The sequence below is a fragment of the Mauremys reevesii genome, linkage group 12, assembly GCF_016161935.1.
Source record: "Mauremys reevesii isolate NIE-2019 linkage group 12, ASM1616193v1, whole genome shotgun sequence".
In the NCBI taxonomy this organism is placed as follows: domain Eukaryota; kingdom Metazoa; phylum Chordata; order Testudines; family Geoemydidae; genus Mauremys; species Mauremys reevesii.
The window spans coordinates 16999084-17004916 of NC_052634.1; the positions used below are offsets into that span (position 1 = coordinate 16999084).

The 5833-nt window shown below is 46.4% G+C and overlaps 1 long non-coding RNA gene across 1 annotated transcript; it reads left to right on the forward strand.

Annotated features, from left to right (window-relative positions):
* Positions 1-393: 393 nt before the first annotated feature.
* LOC120375878 lies at positions 394-5356 on the forward strand. Its single transcript, XR_005586856.1, has 2 exons — positions 394-815; positions 4956-5356. It is a non-coding gene; the product is annotated as an uncharacterized LOC120375878 (long non-coding RNA).
* Positions 5357-5833: the final 477 nt, after the last annotated feature.

Genomic DNA, 5833 nt, shown 5'->3' on the forward strand with positions numbered 1-5833 from the left:
GACCCCAAATCTGATTACTAGCCCTGCCCTGTACCCCCCTGGGAAATGGAAAATTTGAAGACAATCCAAGGCAGCAAGTGGATTTTAGAGAACTTAGAACAGTTGTCTTTTAAACAGGAAGTAACTCTGTAATTATAGCAGAGCTGCTGCTTCACTATAATACTGGCCCCAGTGGAGTCAATGGGAGTTTTGCCATACACTTTAATATGACCAGGTGTGATGGGATGAAGGGGGAGAGGTGGACCAATTAACTGCCTAAGCTGCACCTGGAGGAGGAGCTAGGGAACAACAAGGACTAATTAAAGGATGAGGCCCAGCTGGGACAGGAGCAGGCGAGGCTGGGATAAAGCCAGGTAGATGAGGGCAGAAGGGGGCTGTGAGGAGGATGTTGTAGTTACTCTCTCTGGGGTTAGGGTGAGAAGGGGGCTTGACCTTAAGGAGGATGGAGAAGGAGCCTGCTAGAAGCAATCTAGGAAGATGTCCAGGGAAGGAGCAGTAGCAAAGGTGGGACAGTGCAGACCTTAGCCGCTGGTTTTAGGGTTCTGGGCTGAACCCTGGAGTAGAGGGTGAGCCTGGGTTCCCCTACCACCCATTGGGGGAAGTAGCACCATTGAGGGGTAGTGGATTGGAAAACTGCCTGGGATGCTAATGAGACTTTGGTCCACAAACCCAGAAGAGGAAAACTACAGTGACCTGGCCAGAGGGCCAAGCCATGAAGAGAGAGCTGTCAAGTCCGGAGAGAGAGCACCCACAGGAAGGGATGTCAGACTGGCAGAGCTAATCCCCAGCTGTGGCCACGAGGAGGCGCTCCAGTGGTGAGTAGAGCACCTCATGACACCAGCACTTCACCAAGCATATCTAATCCTGTGGACTGTGTTTGGCTCTAAAGGCCGGGATTGGAAAAGTTCTGCATGCTCAGGAGTGAGGAACTCAAGTGACTGAGATAAGCCTGTTGTGAAGGAATAAGGTAGTCTTCAGTGTTTCTGATCGATCCTGTGGGTTGTTGGATCTCTTTACTGTGAATGTTCTTGCTATACATTTTGAGATGGGTTGTTTTAATCTTAATTTATAATTTTCTGTTCTTTTTAAAAGCTTTTTTTTTTTAATCTAAATGTTCATGTGAGGCTTTGTCTACACTGGCAATTGAATGACACAACTTTTTTGTCTTTCAGAGGTGTGTGTGTGGAGGGGGGGAACACCGCAAAAGACAAAAGTTTTGCTGACAACAGGAGCCAGCGTGAACAGCCCCGATGCAAACGCTGCTCGTTGGGGTGGAAGTTTTTTGTCACAGCAGCTACACTGTGCAACTTTTAGCAGCACGGCTGCAGCGACATAGCTGTGCTGTTAAAAGCTGTGTAGTGTAGACATACCCTAAGATTCTTACAGCCGTAACTCTGAAAAGGCTGGGTATACACAGACAGGTCTACACTTCAAACTCTTGCTGGTGAAGCTGGGGTGTGACACTTCCCCGCCCCCCCCTAAAACATTTCTGTACTGGCAAAAGACCTAGGGAACTGGTGTGCCATTGTATGGAATATGGGAGCTGCTCTATGATATTATGGATACCAATATTATAAAATTGCAATGAGTTGTCAGATATGCCATGTGAGGTATCTGTGAAAATGTTATAATTGACCAAGTAGGATAATCTTGTTTATATGCTGGTATCACTGTTCTGTTGGGAGTTATAGATATGTAGGGTATATCTGTATTTCAAACTTGTGCTGTGTCTCTGGGTGACATCCCCAGACAGGTTGGTATCAGTGCTGAGCCTGCTTGAGGGTGAGCCTGGGTTCCCTTACCACCTATTGGTAGGGGGGAGAGATAGCTTAGTGGTTTGAGCATTGGTCTGTTAAACCCAGGATTGTGAGTGCCACCTCAAGCATTGAAATCTGGGGCAAAAACCTGTCTGGGGATTGGCCCTGCTTTGAGCAGGGGGGGGGACTAGATGATCTCCTGAGGTCCCTTCCAACCCTGATAGTCTATGATTGATGGGACATCACTGTACCACAGTGATTCTCAAACTCTTGTACTGGTGCCCCCTTTAACACAGCAAGTTTCTGAGTATGATCCCCCAACTTTATGAATTAAAAACACTTATATATATATAACACCATTATAAATGCTAGAGGCAAAGCAGGGTTTGGGGTGGAGGCTGACAGCTCATGACCCCCAAGGCATCTTGACCCCCTACTGTTCAATGAACCCATTCAAAGGGCCAGGGGCTACACCTTATGATTCAGATGCAGAGGCATGCCTATGGATAGAACTCAAGGCTTCCATGCCATGTGCTGGGCAGCTTGTGTTTGGAACAAAGGAAATACAAGCAGGCACACGGCAAAAGACTGTAAAAGGCAGCGGCATCTATTCTTCTCCATTTTGTCTTCATTCCTGCTTCTTGCCTCTGGAGCGACTACAAATCCAACTCTGAACAAAGGGCTGAATGACCCATCCATGCTGCGGATGTTGTCCAGTGGGACTTTCAAGCCAGCACACTCACCAATACTGCTAAGAACCTGATACGTGGACTTTGAATCGTCGTATGTATGTGACTGCTTTACCATTTAACAACCCTCTTCTTGTTCGTTCTTTTTTCTTTATTATAAATGTTGGGAATATTTTGCTAGCTTGGCAGCTGGTAGTGTGGGAAGCTAAGATGTTTAGGTTTTCAGGTTGGGTTAATTAAGTTGTGAGTTTTGTTATGAGAAGTTGGCCTTGACTAACTTCTCTCTAGCAGGCATAATAGGATAATAAGCTAAAAGCTGTCTAGGATGATGTTACCCTATGAAGTTATAGCAGTGCTTGTGTGTATTTTGAAGCAGGCAAGCAAGCAGTTGCTAGTTGGTTAACAAGAGTATAAAGATGTATGCTGGAGAGAAATAAATGACTCTGCTTCCAATCACATTGACTGTTGAGCTTTGTCCAGGTCCGCCATGCGACGCAACATATAAATCTTTAGTTTTAGACATTAAAACAATTGGTAAGACCCAAACTAATACTGAGGTGGCAATGTGGCTGGCAACTTGGGTTCAGAAGAACATGTTGTATCGTGAACAGAGTTTTTAAATAACTTCTCACTGTACTGGACCTATATGCTGACATGGAGCCAGAGAACTGGAATGCAATAAAGGGGGCTGAGTGATTATTTTTCCTTCTTGATAACCAGTGTGGGGATCAGAAGCAGTTTGTGACTGGTTGGGGAGTTTAACTTCAGTGTTACTCCCAGGACTGGTGGGTATCTGCTCTCCTTTTTGCAGCCTGCCCTGACCTTGGCATTCCCAGTGAAGGCTGCCCCAGGCACACTGAGTCACAACTGGTACAAGCTATACCTGCATCTACACTAGAAGGGTTTGCCAGTAGAGCTCTACCCGATAACTATACCCGCAAACCTTTCCTAGCGTAGACTAGGCCTAGTAGTGTGGTGTTGCTGACCGCTCCAGTGTTCTTGAAAAACCTTTTAACACTCCAGTCACTGAGATGCATTTTCAGCCTTAACTCCAGCTGAACACAGTTGTTTGTCTTGCGGTCTGGAATTCCAGCACCGGAAGATCATTAAGATTCAAGGTGAGTAAAAAGCTCTCAGGATGCAATCAACAGAGTCCCTTTAAACATCAGGGAAGAGCACACAGAGATTTATTACCAACCTGATTATTACAAAGAATAAACAATAGGATCAACCTTTAAAGGCCTTTATTAGATTGGAATTCATTTGCCCCAGAGTCCATGTTAAGCTGGAATTGGTTACACTGGCAGCTTTAGGGTGCGGTTTTTATTCTTGTTTTCTCCCATCACCTTACAGATATAACTTCTTGGGTAACTTCTATAGACTCAGATTCCTTTATTTCTTGTCTCCCCCATGGTAATACTGCAGTCATATTAACAGCCTGGGAAGTGATCTAAAAATGTCCCACTCTCAGTATTGCCAATCCCAACTATTCCAAAAATACAAGTCGGGCCATCCATAATCATGAAAATGGCTTAAAAATCATGATTTTTTTAAAATATTTTTTGGCTTTTTTAAGCCCTTCTGGGTCATGTTTTCCAGGTTTTTTTTCTCTCCAACCACGAGGGCAAGAAATTTACTTTTCCATCTGAATGGAAACCGAGAGTCCCATATTCACATGACTCCAAGAACTGGGGATTTAAGTAAACCACCAAATAGCAGGAGATTTACAATGAATCTTGAGTGTTGGCCACTCTGCCACCTGCCTGGAAACTAGCAGTTATCGCAGTTTCACCTGAATTATCTTGTCAGGTTTGAAGCCCATTGGTTGTTGCAAGAGGCTGGCAGGTCTGGGAAAGAAAGCAGCTAGTTTTCTGGTTTTGTGTTTTTTTTTAAAAAGTGATTAAACAAGGAAACTTCTGCTGTGGGTGAAAAATAATGGTCTCTGGTGCAGGGTGAGCATCACATCAGTCAGGGGTGAAGCCCCTTGCTTGGTGTTAACACGCTGGTAGAAAAGTGATGCTGGGTGCTACCAAGTTAGGTTCGCAGCCAGCCTCAGCATGCCACACCTGGCTTTGGAGGGCTATGAGGGAGGTGAAGGAGAGAAACGCTCTTTCAGCAGGAGCAGTGTTCACAGAGTTAGCAATGGGATAGCATTCTGAGCAGAGTCACCCCTTATGGCCTAAATGTACCTGGCACATTCCAAAGCCTTTAAAGACAAGAGGCCAGAAGCCCCTCACTGACACTTGTACAACACAGGAGTGGCTCTGCTGATGTAAATACTTAGTGGTGCAAAGCTGGGGTGAGAGGAATATTGAGGCCCTGATCCATGCCCAAAAACATTAGAACTGAACTCCAGCACAATTAGGGTGACCAGATGTCCCAATGTTATAGGGACAGTCCCAATTTGGGGGCTTTTTCTTATATAGGCACCTATAACCCCCCCCCCCCCTCCACCCACATCCTGACTTTTTATTTTTTTTTTTTACCCTTCCTATCTGGTCACCCTAAGCACAACGTGTAGGACAAGGAGATGGAGAGTGGAAGCCAGTGGCGTGGCTCAAGGGAGGGGAAGGAGATAATCCGTCTGACAGTGTTCTGGATGGACAGGAGTGGAGGCATTCACCAGGGTGATCGATCCCCGGGCAGAGCACTAGAGCTGAGATGTACTTTGCGACTTTCCACCTTTCTTTCTTCTGAAACAGTCATTGGATTCTCAGAGCTATACAGGTCACCAGTGGACACGCAGGTCACAATCTACAGTGCAAAGGGACAGAACAGAGAGAAAAGGAAATGTGAGGTTGTGTTTTGTATTTACCTGCACTAAAGGACAATTCCTGGGGCTGGGTGCTGTCATGCTGAACTATTTATATTCCAGCACACAAGTGTTGGCAATAAACTGGCACCATTGTATTGATGGCTGCTGCGACTGTGTCTGCAGGAAACAGTAAATGGCTGTATCAGGAAGTGGCTGTAGGTGACTGGCCTGTGGCTGTATGTGTAGCTGTCCCAAGGAATGCCACCCAGAATTTTCTTTTCTCGATGCCAAGGGCAGGGAAGGTGCCAATGCAGAGCTCGCAAAGGGCAGGGCGGGTTGGTGCTGGAGCTGAGACGCTTGACCTCTTTCAAAGCAGAGGACAGGCGCTGTCCCTGACCTTGTGAGGGGAAGTTTCATGAGGAGGGGAAGGGAGGAGATAGTGGAGTCCCAGCTGCTGTCATTCACACCTTCTGCCCTCCTCGGTGTGGACGTGACACCACTTTAGATGCCCTCTGACTCAGTGTCTAGGCTGCTGTAGTTTAGGCCTTGTCTCTACCAGCAACGTTGGGCCAGTTGAACCACCCTGACCTAGTTAAATCAGTGCAAACGCCTCACGCAGCCCCGCTGCAACC